The sequence below is a fragment of the Oncorhynchus masou genome, unplaced genomic scaffold (assembly GCF_036934945.1).
Source record: "Oncorhynchus masou masou isolate Uvic2021 unplaced genomic scaffold, UVic_Omas_1.1 unplaced_scaffold_2792, whole genome shotgun sequence".
In the NCBI taxonomy this organism is placed as follows: domain Eukaryota; kingdom Metazoa; phylum Chordata; class Actinopteri; order Salmoniformes; family Salmonidae; genus Oncorhynchus; species Oncorhynchus masou.
This window is the reverse complement of record NW_027009219.1, coordinates 15,988-35,244: the sequence shown is the minus strand read 5'-3', so window position 1 is coordinate 35,244 and position 19,257 is coordinate 15,988. Positions and strand designations below refer to the sequence as shown.

The window sequence follows — 19,257 nt, the reverse complement described above, 5'->3', positions numbered from 1 at the left end:
TTTAAAAATAGCCGTAAGGGAGACTAGATACAGTGGGGCAAAAAATAATTTAGTCAGCCACCAATTGTGGAAGTTCTCCCACTTAAAAAGATGAGAGAGGCCTGTAATTTTCATCATATGTACACTTCAACTATGACAGAAAAAATGAGAAAAAAATCCAGAAAATCACATTTAATCACATTTAATGAAGTTATTTGCAAATTATGGTGTAAAATAAGTATTTGGTCAATAACAAAAGTTTGAAGTGTACGTATGATGAAAATTACAGGCCTCAGTATAGTCATAGTTGTAGTGGGGTGGTAGATGTCTCGTCTCCTTATGGCTCTAATTTGATAGTTGTAGTGGGGTGGTAGATGTCTTGTCTCCCTTATGGCTCTAATCTGATAGTGGTAGTGGGGTGGTAGATGTCTAGTCTCCTTTATGGCTCTAATCTGATAGTTGTAGTGGGGTGGTAGATGTCTAGTCTCCCTTATGGCTCTAATCTGATAGTTGTAGTGGGGTGGTAGATATCTAGTCTCCTTTATGGCTCTAATCTGATAGTTGTAGTGGGGTGGTAGATGTCTAGTCTCCCTTATGGCTCTAATCTGATAGTGGTAGTGGGGTGGTAGATGTCTAGTCTCCTTTATGGCTCTAATCTGATAGTTGTAGTGGGGTGGTAGATGTCTAGTCTCCCTTATGGCTCTAATCTGATAGTGGTAGTGGGGTGGTAGATGTCTAGTCTCCCTTATGGCTCTAATCTGATAGTGGTAGTGGGGTGGTAGATGTCTAATCTCCTTTATAGCTCTAATCTGATAGTGATAGTGGGGTGGTAGATGTCTAGTCTCCTTTATGGCTCTAATCTGATAGTTGTAGTGGGGTGGTAGATGTCTAGTCTCCCTTATGGCTCTAATCTGATAGTTGTAGTGGGGTGGTAGATGTCTAGTCTCCCTTATGGCTCTAATCTGATACGTCTCTAATCTGATACGTCTCTAATCTGATAGTGGTAGTGGGGTGGTAGATGTCTAGTCTCCCTTATGGCTCTAATCTGATAGTGGTAGTGGGGTGGTAGATGTCTAGTCTCCCTTATGGCTCTAATCTGATAGTGGTAGTGGGGTGGTAGATGTCTAGTCTCCTTTATGGCTCTAATCTGATAGTTGTAGTGGGGTGGTAGATGTCTAGTCTCCCTTTGGCTCTAATCTGATAGTGGTAGTGGGGTGGTAGATGTCTAGTCTCCCTTATGGCTCTAATCTGATAGTGGTAGTGGGGTGGTAGATGTCTCGCCTCCGTTACGTCTCTAATCTGATAGTGGTAGATGTCTAGTCTCCCTGATGGCTCTAATCTGATACGTCTCTAATCTGATACGTCTCAAGACCATGGTGCTTGCCTACGGAGCTGTGAGGGGAACGGCACCGCAGTACCTCCAGGCTCTGATCAGGCCCTACACCCAAGCAAGGGCACTGCGTTCATCCACCTCTGGCCTGCTCGCCTCCCTACCATTGAGGAAGTACAGTTCCCGCTCAGCCCAGTCAAAACTGTTCGCTGCTCTGGCCCCCCAATGGTGGAACAAACTCCCTCACGACGCCAGGACAGCGGAGTCAATCACCACCTTCCGGAGACACCTGAAACCCCACCTCTTCAAGGAATACCTAGGATAGGATAAGTAATCCTTCTCACCACCCCCCTTAATGATTTAGATGCACTATTGTAAAGTGGCTGTTCCACTGGATGTCAGAAGGTGAATTCACCAATTTGTAAGTCGCTCTGGATAAGAGCGTCTGCTAAATGACTTAAATGTAAATGTAAATGTCTCTAATCTGATAGTGGTAGATGTCTCGCCTCCCTGCATTGTTCTCATGATGTATGTGTAGCAGTGTGATGTTGTTCCACTAGATTACCCACCAAGTTGCACACAAGGACCAGTTCAAATAGGTCAAGAGGGGATATTAATAGTTTGATAATAATAATAATTCAGTGTGTTTTTTTATTTAATTACAGCTGCATATATAATGTTATTTTTTTGGTGTACAAACACTTTTAATGTCTATATGGTAAATACACTTGATTGTAAAAGTGTTGTATATTTTGGTTTGGTCCATCGCGGGTTTCTGTATTTCTGTTCACCCTTATTGTTCTCTCTTGCCTGACCTTTGTTGGATTCTGTATTTTACATTATAGCCATTAGATATATATGATTAAATATTATCTGATGTTGGTTGTGTGAGGTGTCTGCATTTGTGCACTAGAGCATCATTATGAGATTAAACAACTGCTTGCTACTTGCCTGTTTGTGTGTGACAAGAACTGAGTAACATGGTGTGACCTGCATGTTGCAAAACTGTAGATAACAGCCCAGCAGATGCTTTGTCCTTGTGTTTGTATGTATAATATTGAGCACATGGTGTGACTTGCTGTATCTTACAGAGTTGTGATAGGTGGTCGTCACGTGGTTTAACTGAGATGGAAAGATACTGAACAACACAATAGCAGGAACTGAGCAACTCGGCTGCGATACCAGAACAGTAAGGATCTATACATCGACGGAGGGAGGAAGAAGCGCGAAGAGACGGGAACCCGCCTGAGCGCCTGCGATAGGCTGGGCAAGTTTAAACCACGCCCAGTCTCTACTGTGATAGGCCAACCGACGGGTTGGAACTCCGTCTATCATAATGTGTATCAGAACAATGTTTACGTACATCCTGTCAGTTCTCTGTTCTGCCCTGCGTGGTATTACAGTGAGCCCGTATATACGAACGTTGCATTTGCCATTTATGACATAGCTAATAAAAAATACATAGTATAAAATCGGTGACTCATTGTTATATTTATCCTGATACCAGATCGCTAACTAGGGTACCTATTGTAGCTTGTGGGAACTTGGGACAGTGTTTGAGTGAGTTTCCATGTGCTCGCGCTGTGGTGAAATCCTGCACGGAGCCTTCACGTGCGCTGCACTGTGAGAGCGCATCAGCAGGAAGGAAGGAGGAAATAAACACCGCTGTTTCAGCTCTCTGGAGAGGAGCTCTTGGTTGGCGCGACAGTTTGACTGTGTGTGCTATGCTGCAGAAGTTTGGTTTATTTTCAGCGTGTGTAGTTTATAAAGTATTTAACTCAATCATCGGTGTGACAGCTCGAGGTCGTGGTTGTTATCGTTTGGCACCGCGCCGGTTATGGTTCTCATGGATTAGTAGCAACATTGTTGCGAAGCTTTGACATACAAACCATCGGACGGTCAGACAGGACACCGGCACGCCTTTGGTGTGTCTATGAACACCCCCACATTCATACCCTCTGCTCTCATCCCCTGGAACATAATACATGTTACTGCAAATCCTCTGATGATGACTGGGTTCTTTCTTGTATGAAGTTACTGTTCACTTGCTCTGACATTATTATTGTATGAGGTATTCTTGGTTACTCCTGTGCTGTGATGTGGGTTTTATAGGGTGTGTATTCTCTTCTCTCTCCACTGGCTATCTGGTAAACAGGCTACACTCTGGGCAGTCTCTTCTGCTGATGTGTGTGTGTCTGGTAGTGGTACTCTCTCTATTCTACTCTTCTCCTTTCGGCAGGGTTAATACCTGCCTGGCGCCACAACAAAATCTTTATCTTTACCCCTCTCTAATAAATACCGCTACAATATGTATATACTGTTTTCTAGTCAAGGCCTGTCCTATTTAACTACTACTGTCCACTTCATATGTATATACTGTATTCTAGTCAAGGCCTGTCCTATTTAACTACTACTGTCCACTTCATATGTATATACTGTATTCTCGTCAAGGCCTGTCCTATTTAACTACTACTGTCCACTTCATATGTATATACTGTATTCTAGTCAAGGCCTGTCCTATTTAACTACTACTGTACATATACTATTCTTCAGATATACTACAGATGTACTCCAAATTATCTATGCATCACATCACAGTATACAACATATATATCTATATCTATCAATGCTTGTCCTAATATCTTATTTTACTTTTTAGATTTGCCCTCTGTGAGTAAGGAACACAAGCATTCTTAGATATTACTCTACTGTTGGAGCCAGGAACACAAGCATTGTTTGATATTACTGCACTGTTGGAGTCAGGAACACAAGCATTAAGTTAGATATTACTGCACTGTTGGAGCTAGGAACACAAGCATTGTTTGATATTACTGCACTGTTGGAGTCAGGAACACAAGCATTGTTAGATATTACTGCACTGTTTGAGCCAGGAACACAAGCATTGTTAGATATTACTGCCCTGTTGGAGCTAGGAACACAAACATTGTTAGATATTACTGCCCTGTTGGAGCTAGGAACACAAGCATTGTTAGATATTACTGCCAATTACAATTTTATTGCATTTTTGAATATGTAAGATAATTCTCAATCCTCGTTGTATCTTGTCTAAGAACAGTCCTTATCTGTGGTACTGTATATTAACTATATACCACACCTCCTCAGGCCTTATCCGTGGTACTGTATATTAACTATATACCACACATTTACATTTACATTTAAGTCATTTAGCAGACGCTCTTATCCAGAGCGACTTACAAATTGGTGAATTCACCTTCTGACATCCAGTGGAACAGCCACTTTACAATAGTGCATCTAAATCATTAAGGGGGGGGTGGTGAGAAGGATTACTTATCCTATCCTAGGTATTCCTTGAAGAGGTGGGGTTTCAGGTGTCTACTTAGGTTCTGGAAAGCCCTGATGCTTTGGTTTCACCTGAGATGTACTTAGGTTCTGGAGAGCCCTGATGCTATGGTTTCACCTGAGATGTACTTAGGTTCTGGAAAGCCCTGATGCTTTGGTTTCACCTGAGATGTACTTAGGTTCTGGAAAGCCCTGATGCTTTGGTTTCACCTGAGATGTACTTAGGTTCTGGAAAGCCCTGATGCTTTGGTTTCAACTGAGATGTACTTAGGTTCTGGAAAGCCCTGATGCTTTGGTTTCACCTGAGATGTACTTAGGTTCTGGAAAGCCCTGATGCTATGGTTTCACCTGAGATGTTATCAAGGAATGGAATTAAGAATTTATAAATATTTGGACGAGCAATGTTGGAGCGGCAAGACTATATAGACTAAGATACAGTAGAATAGAATACAGTAGAATAGAATAGAATACAGTAGATACATATGAGATGAGTAATGCATAGACTAAGATACAGTAGAATAGAATACAGTAGAATAGAATACAGTAGAATAGAATACAGTACATACATATGAGATGAGTAATGCATAGACTAAGATACAGTAGAATAGAATACAGTACATACATATGAGATGAGTAACGCATAGACTAAGATACAGTAGAATAGAATACAGTAGAATAGAATACAGTAGAATAGAATACAGTATATACATATGAGATGAGTAACGCAGACTAAGATACAGTAGAATAGAATACAGTAGAATAGAATACAGTAGAATAGAATACAGTATATACATATGAGATGAGTAACGCAGACTAAGATACAGTAGAATAGAATAGAATACAGTAGAATAGAATACAGTAGATACATATGAGATGAGTAATGCATAGACTAAGATACAGTAGAATAGAATACAGTATATACATATGAGATGAGTAATGCATAGACTAAGATACAGTAGAATAGAATACAGTAGAATAGGATAGAATACAGTATATACATATGAGATGAGTAATGCATAGACTAAGATACAGTAGAATAGAATACAGTAGATACATATGAGATGAGTAATGCATAGACTAAGATACAGTAGAACAGAATACAGTAGAATAGGATAGAATACAGTAGATACATATGAGATGAGTAATGCATAGACTAAGATACAGTAGAACAGAATACAGTAGAATAGGATAGAATACAGTAGATACATATGAGATGAGTAATGCATAGACTAAGATACAGTAGAATAGAATACAGTAGAATAGAATACAGTAGATACATATGAGATGAGTAATGCAAAATATGCAAACATTATCAAAGTGACCAGTGTTCCATTATTAAAGTGGCCAGTGATTTGTATGTATATAGGGGCAACTGCCTCTAAAGTGCTACTGATTTCTATGTATATAGGGGCAACCGCCTCTAAAGTGCTACTGATTTCTATGTATATAGGGGCAACCGCCTCTAAAGTGCTACTGATTTCTATGTATATAGGGGCAACCGCCTCTAAAGTGCTACTGGTTTCTATGTATATAGGGGCAACCGCCTCTAAAGTGCTACTGATTTCTATGTATATAGGGGCAACCGCCTCTAAAGTGCTACTGATTTCTATGTATATAGGGGCAACCGCCTCTAAAGTGCTACTGATTTCTATGTATATAGGGGCAACCGCCTCTAAAGTGCTACTGATTTCTATGTATATAGGGGCAACCGCCTCTAAAGTGCTACTGGTTTCTATGTATATAGGGGCAACTGCCTCTAAAGTGCTACTGATTTCTATGTATATAGGGGCAACCGCCTCTAAAGTGCTACTGATTTCTATGTATATTTTGGGGCAACTGCCTCTAAAGTGCTACTGATTTCTATGTATATTTTGGGGCAACCGCCTCTAAAGTGCTACTGATTTCTATGTATATTTTGGGGCAACCGCCTCTAAAGTGCTACTGATTTCTATGTATATTTTGGGGCAACTGCCTCTAAAGTGCTACTGATTTCTATGTATATAGGGGCAACCGCCTCTAAAGTGCTACTGATTTCTATGTATATTTTGGGGCAACTGCCTCTAAATTGCTACTGATTTCTATGTATATAGGGGCAACTGCCTCTAAAGTGCTACTGATTTCTATGTATATAGGGGCAACCGCCTCTAAAGTGCTACTGGTTTCTATGTATATAGGGGCAACTGCCTCTAAAGTGCTACTGATTTCTATGTATATAGGGGCAACCGCCTCTAAAGTGCTACTGATTTCTATGTATATAGGGGCAACCGCCTCTAAAGTGCTACTGATTTCTATGTATATTTTGGGGCAACCGCCTCTAAAGTGCTACTGGTTTCTATGTATATAGGGGCAACTGCCTCTAAAGTGCTACTGATTTCTATGTATATTTTGGGGCAACTGCCTCTAAAGTGCTACTGATTTCTATGTATATTTTGGGGCAACTGCCTCTAAAGTGCTACTGATTTCTATGTATATTTTGGGGCAACTGCCTCTAAAGTGCTACTGATTTCTATGTATATAGGGGCAACCGCCTCTAAAGTGCTACTGATTTCTATGTATATTTTGGGGCAACTGCCTCTAAAGTGCTACTGATTTCTATGTATATTTTGGGGCAACTGCCTCTAAAGTGCTACTGATTTCTATGTATATAGGGGCAACCGCCTCTAAAGTGCTACTGATTTCTATGTATATAGGGGCAACTGCCTCTAAAGTGCTACTGATTTCTATGTATATTTTGGGGCAACTGCCTCTAAAGTGCTACTGATTTCTATGTATATAGGGGCAACCGCCTCTAAAGTGCCACTGATTTCTATGTATATAGGGGCAACCGCCTCTAAAGTGCTACTGATTTCTATGTATATAGGGGCAACCGCCTCTAAAGTGCTACTGATTTCTATGTATATAGGGGCAACTGCCTCTAAAGTGCTACTGATTTCTATGTATATTTTGGGGCAACTGCCTCTAAAGTGCTACTGATTTCTATGTATATAGGGGCAACCGCCTCTAAAGTGCTACTGATTTCTATGTATATAGGGGCAACTGCCTCTAAAGTGCTACTGATTTCTATGTATATAGGGGCAACCGCCTCTAAAGTGCTACTGATTTCTATGTATATTTTGGGGCAACTGCCTCTAAAGTGCTACTGATTTCTATGTATATTTTGGGGCAACTGCCTCTAAAGTGCTACTGGTTTCTATGTATATTTTGGGGCAACTGCCTCTAAAGTGCTACTGATTTCTATGTATATTTTGGGGCAACTGCCTCTAAAGTGCTACTGATTTCTATGTATATTTTGGGGCAACTGCCTCTAAAGTGCTACTGGTTTCTATGTATATAGGGGCAACTGCCTCTAAAGTGCTACTGATTTCTATGTATATAGGGGCAACCGCCTAAAGTGCTACTGGTTTCTATGTATATAGGGGCAACTGCCTCTAAAGTGCTACTGATTTCTATGTATATAGGGGCAACCGCCTCTAAAGTGCTACTGGTTTCTATGTATATAGGGGCAACTGCCTCTAAAGTGCTACTGATTTCTATGTATATAGGGGCAACCGCCTAAAGTGCTACTGGTTTCTATGTATATAGGGGCAACTGCCTCTAAAGTGCTACTGATTTCTATGTATATAGGGGCAACCGCCTCTAAAGTGCTACTGGTTTCTATGTATATAGGGGCAACTGCCTCTAAAGTGCTACTGATTTCTATGTATATAGGGGCAACCGCCTCTAAAGTGCTACTGGTTTCTATGTATATAGGGGCAACTGCCTCTAAAGTGCTACTGATTTCTATGTATATAGGGGCAACTGCCTCTAAAGTGCTACTGGTTTCTATTGAACTGTCTGTGGGGAAGCTATAAGAATTAGAGGACGTTTCTAGTGGATTTGGACTTCTGCCAAGAGTCATTTTCCGGCCAACGTGCTCTAGCGGGACTGTCGGAATGGGACAAACGCCCACACAGGCTAATGGCCACATACCCATGCAGTACAAATAAACACACAGGCTAAAGGCCACACACCCACGCAGTACATACAAACACACATAGAATTACACATGCACATTTACACACACGTTTAAGCACACACAATGGTCGTATGTGGACAGACAAACGGCATCTCAGGTGAAACGAAGTCCAAAAAACAGACTTCCTGCTGGTCTTATACCTTCTCCACAGAAAGTCTCCAGAATGACAGAATAACAATGATTAGATTATTATTATTACTTATTAATATTATAATGACATTGTCTCATTGTCTCACACCACCTCAGTCCTTATCTGTGGTACTGTATATTAACTATATACCACACCACCTCAGTCCTTATCTGTGGTACTGTATATTAACTATATACCACACCACCTCAGGCCTTATCTGTGGTACTGTATATTAACTATATACCACACCTCCTCAGTCCTTATCTGTGGTACTGTATATTAACTATATACCACACCTCCTCAGTCCTTATCTGTGGTACTGTATATTAACTATATACCACACCTCCTCAGTCCTTATCTGTGGTACTGTATATTAACTATATACCACACCTCCTCAGTCCTTATCTGTGGTACTGTATATTAACTATATACCACACCTCCTCAGTCCTTATCTGTGGTACTGTATATTAACTATATACCACACCTCCTCAGTCCTTATCTGTGGTACTGTATATTAATTATATACCACACCTCCTCAGTCCTTATCCGTGGTACTGTATATTAACTATATACCACACCTCCTCAGTCCTTATCCGTGGTACTGTATATTAACTATATACCACACCTCCTCAGTCCTTATCTGTGGTACTGTATATTAACTATATACCACACCTCCTCAGTCCTTATCTGTGGTACTGTATATTAACTATATACCACACCACCTCAGTCCTTATCTGTGGTACTGTATATTAACTATATACCACACCACCTCAGTCCTTATCTGTGGTACTGTATATTAACTATATACCACACCTCCTCAGTCCTTATCTGTGGTACTGTATATTAACTATATACCACACCTCCTCAGTCCTTATCTGTGGTACTGTATATTAACTATATACCACACCTCCTCAGTCCTTATTGATTAATTACAACACATAGGTGTATTATAAGGCATTATAAAGGTCATTAAAATAATGATACATACGTACTTCATAGAAACTGTTACCCTTCATATACTCTAACAACTCACATTTTAAGATTCATTATGTCATTTGTTCCATGTTAAGGGCTCTAACCTTGGAACAAAACTATTTGTCTCCCTCTTGCTGTTGCATGCAGTTCCTCTCTCTCTTCCTCCATTCCTCTAACCCCTCCCTCCTTCTAACCCCACCCCTTTGGCAGAACCAGGAAGTCCCTCCCCTTCACAAACTCTCTTCTGAGGAAACGAAACTGATCTGAGTCTCTCTGTCGTCTGTCTGTGTGAGAGTGAACAACCGTCCAAATGGCTCAACAGGGAGTTCTGCTGGACCAGGACCAGTTCTGTTGTTCTGTCTGTCTGGATCTACTGAAGGAGCCGGTCACTACTGCCTGTGGACACAGTTACTGTAGGAGCTGTATTGAGGGCTGCTGGGATCAGGATGATCTGAAAGGGGTCTATAGCTGTCCTCAGTGCAGAGAGACCTTCACTCCAAGGCCTACGCTGATGAAAAATAACATGTTGGCTGAGGTGGTGGAGAAACTAAGGAAGACAGGACTCCAGGCTGCTCCCCCTCCTGCTCTGTGCTATGCTGGACCTGGAGATGTGGCGTGTGATTTCTGCACTGGGACCAGAAAGCAGAAAGCCCTCATGTCCTGTCTGGTGTGTCTGGCCTCTTACTGTGAGACTCACCTCCAACCTCACTATGAGTCTCCTGCTTTCAAGAAGCACAAGCTGGTCAAAGCCACCGCACAACTACAGGAGAAGATCTGTTCTCATCATGACAAACTGCTGGAGGTTTACTGTCGTACCGATCAGCAGTGTATCTGTCTGCTGTGTGTGATGGATGAACATAAAGGCCATGATACAGTGTCAGCTGCAGCAGAGAGGACTGAGAAACAGGTAAGACCAGAACAACTTGTTGGTGGCTGTCTGATAAACAAAGAATTAAAAATAAAGTAGGAACTAAATCTGTTTGAATATGAGATCATTTAAATGAAATGGATCCACAGCAGAACAAATATGAACACAAACCTTGAGTATATAGATATGTTAACCCAGATTCTCCAAATGTATCACCATTTTCTAAAGTCAAACACTATTATCATTCTGAATAGCGTTTTTTGAGTCCAAAGTTCAGCCTCAACACCTTGATACATGAAATCCTGCCATAAAAACTATAATCATTCACATAGCAACATAATATAATATTGTAAAGGGACTTCCTCAGGATTGTAGACCTTCCTCTCTATGGGTCCTATGTCACATTACTATACTATTGATCTACTGGACTAATAAAGCTTGATAGCTCATTGAAGAGTGATTCTCCACAGAGGCAGCTGGGGATGAGTCAGCAGAAGGTCCAGCAGAGATTCCAGGAGAGAGAGAAGGAGCTGAAGAAGCTCCAAAAGCTGTGAAGTCTTTCAAGGTGAGTATTGTTGACCAGAGGAGACACACCATTTCACTTCTCTCCTCCAGTTAGAGAGAGAGAGAGAGAGAGAGGGGGCCCCTGTCCAATCCCACTGACCCCACTGTTGGGAACAGGCTGTCTGGACCCCTTTCAGAGAATAGACTGGTTCATGTAACCAACTGGGCTGCCTCATCACATAACCATGAGTAACCATGACGACTCATGTCCCCTATACATTAAAATGGAACTGTCTCTCTCTCTCAATTGAATTAAATTCATAGGGCTTTATTGGCATGGAAATATATGTTTACATTGCCAAAGCAAGTGAAATAGACAATAAACAAAAGTGAAATAAACAATCAGAAATGAACAGTAAACATTACACTTGGAAGGGATTTGGGGGATGGGTGAGGGTCTATTAGAAGTTAGTAGGACTCTTTTATTTTCTCAGAAGTACTGAGTTCGGTAGGAGGATTTAGAGGTGTAAACCGTGATTGAACACACTCCAGAACAGTAGGTGGCGCCAAGCACCTTTAACGTTGGTTTGAGGACCTCCATTATATCATAGAAGAAGAAGTTGGTCTGTGAGGGTTTTGTTGTTCCTGAGGAGGGCTACTATTATTTTTATTTTTATTTTCAAGTATTTTCAGAATGTATTAAAGCCAAAGCTAAAGCTTCCCTAAACAATTCAATATATCAGTCAATATATTTTCTCTCTGATTTATTTTCTCTCCGTCAACCGTTCCATCGCATCTTAACCGTCTTACCGGGCGGGCACTAGGACCCGGGGAGGCTGCTGCTGCAGAGGCTGCTGCACCGCTCGTGACTGTCAGTCCTCCTTGTAGCTCATTGGTTAAGCTGTGGCTCGAGACTGTTAACAGTTAACGGACAGGAAACGGCTCTGACAGGACACATTCATGTCGAGGCAGTGATGTGAATGTGTGGTAAGTTAGAATAGAGAGAGAGAGTTTTCACTACTATAGACTTTGGTCATAATCAAAGCTTTGTTAACCAATAGGGTTTTATGTGAGGCTGCCTGTAAGTTACAGTGTAACAGACGTTACTAACGGTAACGGTGTCTTTTAAATTCGACATAAGTTATGTGGCGATGATATCTAGTTAACGTTGTATTTAATGTAGTGTAATGACCTGACTCGATCATAAAGGAACAATTGTCCAGACAGAGGATTGAGTTACGAATTGACGGTTTATTAGCAACTTTACACAGGCTACTGTTTGGCCTGAGCTCACGCCAAATAAATGAAAGATACCCCACAAGCCAATCGGGACCTTCTCTTGTGAAGCCCAGACGTCAGAGAGAGAACAAAGGCTGAAGCTTAACTTCCAATGCCCCGCCCCCTCCACGCCACTCCGCCAACCACCAGGATGCCCGGCATCAGAACATCCCAGGCATTCCTGTGATTGGCAGATAGCAGGTTGATTGGCATGTCGGACCCCGCGAACACTGGGAACTGGTAAGTACAACACAACCAGCTACTAGCCGAACACATAACACACAGCTGTCTGTGCGGGTCGCTACAGTAGTTTCACTATCTGTGCCAGGCTATAAATGACACAGATAATATCTAGTTAACGTTGTATTTAATGTAGTTTTACTATCTGTGCCAGGCTATAAATGACACAGATAATATCTAGTTAACGTTGTATTTAATGTAGTTTTACTATCTGTGCCAGGCTATAAATGACACAGATAATATCTAGTTAACGTTGTATTTAATTGATCACAGCTTTCTGCTGTACATGTAGAGTTTTTGGTAAAAAACATTACATTTGATTATTTTGTAAGCAAAAATTGATAAAAATCTTTGTTTATCTTTGTCAAACAGGCTGGACGTCCTCCCAAAGATATTCTTAAAGTTCTGAATGATGATATGAGATATATATAGAGGAGAGTAGTGCAGGACCAAGAGGTGTTCGGTACCTGTCTGTCCAGGAGGGAGGAGAGTAGAGCAGGACCAAGAGGTGTTCTGTACCTGTCTGTCCAGGAGGGAGGAGAGTAGAGCAGGACCAAGAGGTGTTCTGTACCTGTCTGTCCAGGAGGGAGGAGAGTAGAGCAGGACCAAGAGGTGTTCTGTACCTGTCTGTCCAGGAGGGAGGAGAGTAGAGCAGGACCAAGAGGTGTTCTGTACCTGTCTGTCCAGGAGGGAGGAGAGTAGAGCAGGACCAAGAGGTGTTCTGTACCTGTCTGTCCAGGAGGGAGGAGAGTAGAGCAGGACCAAGAGGTGTTCTGTACCTGTCTGTCCAGGAGGGAGGAGAGTAGAGCAGGACCAAGAGGTGTTCTGTACCTGTCTGTCCAGGAGTGGGGACAAGGCCTGGTGGACCTGGAGAGCAGGGTGGCAGAGGTCTGACTCAATGAGGTGTAGAGAGACTACTACTAAACCTACTCTCTGTCTCTCTCTGTCTCTCTCTGTCTCTCCAGCGCTCTGCACAGTCAGCAGTGGAGGACAGTGATCAGATCTTTACTGAGCTGATCCGCTCCATTGAGAGAAGGAGCTCTGAGGTGAAGGAGCTGATCAGAGCCCAAGAGAAGGCTCAAGTGAGTCAAGCTGAAGGACTCCTGGAGCAACTGAAGCAGGAGATCGCTGAGCTGAGGAAGAGAAGCACTGAGCTGGAGCAGCTCTCACACACAGAGGATCACATCCATTTCCTCCAGGTAACTAAACTGTCTTGTTACATGTGATATGAAATTAACTTCATGGGAAATGTCTCTCTGTCCGTCCCTCTCTCTCTCTGTCCGTCCCTCTCTCTCTCTGTCTGTCTGTCCCTCTCTGTCTGTCCGTCCCTCTCTCTCTCTCTCTCTGTCCGTCCCTCTCTCTCTGTCTGTCCGTCCCTCTCTCTCTGTCTGTCCGTCCCTCTCTCTCTGTCTGTCTGTCTGTCCATCCCTCTCTGTCTGTCTGTCCATCCCTCTCTGTCTGTCTGTCCATCCCTCTCTGTCTGTCTGTCTGTCCATCCCTCTCTGTCTGTCTGTCTGTCCATCCCTCTCTGTCTGTCTGTCTGTCCATCCCTCTCTGTCTGTCTGTCTGTCCATCCCTCTGTCTGTCTGTCCATCCCTCTGTCTGTCTGTCCATCCCTCTCTGTCTGTCTGTCCATCCCTCTCTGTCTGTCTGTCCCTCTGTCTATCCGTCCCTCTGTCTGTCCGTCCCTCTGTCTCTGTCTGTCCGTCCCTCTCTCTCTGTCGGTCTGTCCGTCCTCTCTCTCTGTCTGTCTGTCCGTCACTCTCTCTCTGTCTGTCTGTCCGTCCCTCTCTGTCTGTCTGTCTGTCCGTCCCTCTGTCTGTCTGTCCGTCCCTCTGTCTGTCTGTCCGTCCCTCTGTCTGTCTGTCCGTCCCTCTGTCTGTCCGTCCCTCTGTCTGTCCGTCCCTCTGTCTGTCCGTCCCTCTCTCTCTGTTGGCCTGTCCGTCCCTCTCTCTCTGTCTGCCTGTCCGTCCCTATCTCTCTGTCTGTCCGTCTGTCTGTCTGTCCGTCCCTCTGTCTCTGTCCGCCCTCTCTCTCTCTCTGTCTGTCCGTCCCTCTCTCTCTGTCTGTCTGTCCGTCCCTCTGTCTGTCTGCCTGTCCTTCCCTCTCTCTCTCTGTCTGTCTGTCTGTCCGTCCCTCTGTCTGTCCGTCCCTCTGTCTGTCCGTCCCTCTCTCTGTCCGTCCCTCTCTCTCTGTCCCTCCCTCTCTCTCTCTATCTGTCCGTCCCTCTCTGTCCTTTCTCTCTGTTTGTTCGTCCCTCGCTCTCTCTGTCTCTCCCTCTGTCTGTCCGTCCCTCTGTCTGTCCGTCCCCCTCTCTCTCTCTCTGTCCGTCCCCCTCTCTCTCTCTGTCCGTCCCTCTCTCTCTCTCTGTCCGTCCCCCTCTCTCTCTCTGTCTGTCCCCCTCTCTCTCTCTCTGTCTGTCCCCCTCTCTCTCTCTCTCTGTCCGTCCCCCTCTCTCTCTCTCTGTCCGTCCCCCTCTCTCTCTCTCTGTCCGTCCCCCTCTCTCTCTCTCTGTCCGTCCCCCTCTCTCTCTCTGTCCGTCCCCCTCTCTCTCTCTGTCCGTCCCCCTCTCTCTCTCTCTGTCCGTCCCCCTCTCTCTCTCTGTCCGTCCCCCTCTCTCTCTCTGGCCGTCCCCTCTCTCTCTCTGGCCGTCCCCTCTCTCTCTCTCTGGCCGTCCCCCTCTCTCTCTCTGGCCGTCCCTCTCTCTCTCTGGCCGTCCCCTCTCTCCCTCTGTCCGTCCCCTCTCTCTCTCTCTCTGTCCGTCCCCCTCTCTCTCTCTCTCTGTCCGTCCCCCTCTCTCTCTCTCTGTCCGTCCCCCTCTCTCTCTCTCTCTGTCCGTCCCCCTCTCTCTCTCTCTCTGTCCGTCCCCCTCTCTCTCTCTCTCTGTCCGTCCCCCTCTCTCTGTCCGTCCCCCTCTCTCTCTCTCTCTGTCCGTCCCCCTCTCTCTCTCTCTCTGTCCGTCCCCTCTCTCTCTCTCTGTCCGTCCCCCTCTCTCTCCTCTGTCCGTCCCCCTCTCTCGCTCTCTGTCCGTCCCCTCTCTCTCTCTCTGTCCGTCCCCTCTCTCTCTCTGTCCGTCCCCCTCTCTCTCTCCTTTTTTTATTATTTATTTATTTATCTCTGTCCGTCCCCTCTCTTTCTCTCTCTCTCTCTGTCCGTCCCCTCTCTCTCTCTCTGTCCGTCCCCTCTCTCTCTCTCTCTCCGTCCGTCCCCTCTCTCTCTCTCTCTGTCCGTCCCCTCTCTCTCTCTCTCTCTGTCCGTCCCCTCTCTCTCTCTCTCTCTCTGTCCGTCCCCTCTCTCTCTCTCTCTCTCTCTGTCCGTCCCCCTCTCTCTCTCTCTGTCCGTCCTCTCTCTCTCTCTCTGTCCCACTCTCTCTCTCTGTCCGTCCCTCTCTCTCTCTCTCTGTCCGTCCCTCTCTCTCTCTCTCTGTCCGTCCCTCTCTCTCTCTCTCTGTCCGTCCCTCTCTCTCTCTCTCTGTCCGTCCCTCTCTCTCTCTCTCTGTCCGTCCCTCTCTCTCTCTCTCCTGTCCGTCCCTCTCTCTCTCTCTCTGTCCGTCCCCCTCTCTCTCTCTGTCCGTCCCCCTCTCTCTCTCTGTCCGTCCCCCCTCTCTCTCTCTGTCCGTCCCCCTCTCTCTCTCTGTCCGTCCCCCTCTCTCTCTCTGTCCGTCCCCTCTCTCTCTCTGTCCGTCCCCTCTCTCTCTCTGTCCGTCCCCTCTCTCTCTGTCCGTCCCCCCTCTCTCTCTCTGTCCGTCCCCCTCTCTCTCTCTGTCCGTCCCCCTCTCTCTCTCTGTCCGTCCCTCTCTCTCTCTCTCTGTCCGTCCCCCTCTCTCTCTCTCTGTCCGTCCCCCTCTCTCTCTCTCTCTCTCTGTCCGTCCCTCTCTCTCTCTCTCTCTGTCCGTCCCCCTCTCTCTCTCTCTGTCCGTCCCTCTCTCTCTCTCTCTGTCCGTCCCTCTCTCTCTCTCTCTCCGTCCCTCTCTCTCTCTCTCTGTCCGTCGCTCTCTCTCTCTCTCTCTCTGTCTGTCTGTATCCTCTCTCTCTCTCTCTCTCTCTCTCCAGAGGTATCAGTCTCTCTCTCTCTCTCTCTCTCCAGAGGTATCAGTCTCTCTCTCTCTCTCTCTCCAGAGGTATCAGTCTCTCTCCAGTATCAGTGTATCTTCAGACTTACCCAGCATCGTTGTCCGTCCTCTTCAGTCCTTTGAGATGTGAGTCAGACTGTGTCTGAACTGAGAGAGAAACTAGAAGACTTCCTTAAAGGAGAATGGACCAAGATCTCCACTACAGGTGTGTTGAAAACAATAAGAACATCAACTTTAGACCATTGAAAGTTCCCTACTAGTCATATACATGTGGAATATGGTCTGATGATAACATTCCCTCTCTCTGTCAATGTGTTTGTGTGTCTGTAGTGAATATAGTGGATGTTGTACTGCCTCCAGAGCCCAAGACCAGAGAACAGTTGTTACAATGTGAGTCTCTTTATTGTGAAGTAACTAACAGTCTCTTTTTACTGACACTCCTAACAATCCCTCTAGAAATATATAGCAATAGTAGATCTAATCAAAGACTGGGTCTCTATCTGACTCCTCATATTTCTCTGATTTGATCTCTGCTGTGCTCTAATCAAAGACAGGGGAGATACAGTATCTGACTTAACTTATTGTTCTGACTCCCCTCATTGGTCTCTGCTCTTCTCCCAGATTCCTGTCAGCTCACACTGGACCCAAACACAGCAGGCACACTCCTCTCTCTGTCTGAAGGGAACAGAAAGGTGACCTATACAGGCCAAGTCCAACCATATCCTGACCATCCAGACAGATTCACCAACTACTACCAGGTTCTGTGTAGAGAGGGTCTGTCTGGACGCTGTTACTGGGAGGTGGAGAGGACTGGTGATGTTGCTACAGCAGTCTCATATAAAGACATCAGCAGAACAGAGAGAGATGGTGGATTTGGATACAATAACAAGTCCTGGAGTTTAGATTACAATAGTGGTGGTTATTGTTTCAGACACAATAATGTTGTGACTAAAGTATCAGGCCCTCAGTCCTCCAGAGTAGGAGTGTACCTGGATCACAAGGCAGGTACTCTGTCCTTCTACAGTGTCTCTGACACAATGACCCTCCTCCACAGAGTCCAGACCACATTCACTCAGCCCCTCTATCCTGGGTTTAGGCTCTATGGTTATTATAATGGTTCTGCTGAGCTGGTTAAACTGTAAACTGATTTGTTACTAATTAAAATTCAATACAATGTTTTACATTTACATTTAAGTCATTTAGCAGACGCTCTTATCCAGAGCGACTTACAAATTTTAATATTGTACATTTCCATGAATCATGATGTCTGGTGTTGATGTATATTGGTTGTCATTCAGAACCATTGATATGTTTTCTCAGTTGGTTCTCTGTCTCTATGTAATTCTCCTCAGTATCATTGATCAGCTTGTTGGCTCGGTCCTAATTGATGTGTTCTCTGTCACCTGGAGCTGCATGGAAAATGGTCCAGGAACTAAAGGACAATTCAGGACTAGTCAGCCCACTACAAGCTGGTATCACTTCCTTTCTACTAAACTATATGGTCTGGTTTCCCAGACACAGATGAATCCTAGTCCTGGACTAAACAGTATGTTCAATGTAGATGTCCAGGAAACCGGCCCTAAATGTGTCATCTTTCATCCTCCCATACTGCTCAGTCCAGCAACATTAAACCTGTCCAGCAGGTGGTGCTGTTGACCAAACAATAAAACCAGCAGATATCTTGACTTGCCACTCAGTATATCAGTAATGTTCAGAATAGTACTTTAATATCATTGGAGATTGATGGTCTTTTTAATCCACTATCCAGAGTCAGGAACAGATGAAGTTAGGTCTGCTACTGTTCAGTGATTAAATATGATTTATGGTGATGGGAAATAATAAAAAACACTCAACTTCATCTAGTAATAGTTTTCCTTTGTTATTTATTCCAAGGTGTGTCTTTAACTTGTAAATGTATTGTGTGGAGGTGAGCTAGTGGTGTGGCTGATAGAATAGAATGAAGAGGGAGGAGGGGAGGAAGAGGGGAGGAGTGAAGGGCTGTTCAAGAAACCAGATGAGGAAGAGGAAGATGTTCAGGGGAATTACTGTCTCTGTTCCAAATGGTTCCCTATTCCCTACGTAGTGCACTACGGTGCTTCTGACCAGGTCTAAAGTAGTGTTCTACGTAGGGAATAGGGTGTAGATTTATTACAATATCATGCTTTAGTGTTTGGCACAAAAATATATTGATCTCCACCCCCCACTTCCTGTCTGTCATCCCCCAGTTCTGTTAAGACTTCCTCTCATTGAACTGGGCCTCATTCTAAATGGTCACTTTGTATTGATAGTCCATACTGGTCTTTACTATGGTTCTACATACAGTACCTGTATTGATAGTCCATACTGGGCTTTACTATGGTTCTACATACAGTACCTGTATTGATAGTCCATACTGGTCTTTACTATGGTTCTACATACAGTATCTGTATTGATAGTCCATACTGGTCTTTACTATGGTTCTACAAACAGTACCTGTATTGATAGTCCATACTGGTCTTTACTATGGTTCTACATACAGTATCTGTATTGATAGTCCATACTGGGC

The 19,257-nt window shown here is 44.3% G+C and overlaps 1 pseudogene; it reads left to right on the top strand.

Moving 5' to 3' along the window:
- Positions 1 to 2,413: 2,413 nt before the first annotated feature.
- Positions 2,414 to 18,438, top strand: LOC135533908 (tripartite motif-containing protein 16-like; annotated as a pseudogene).
- The last annotated feature ends 819 nt before the right edge of the window (positions 18,439 to 19,257 follow it).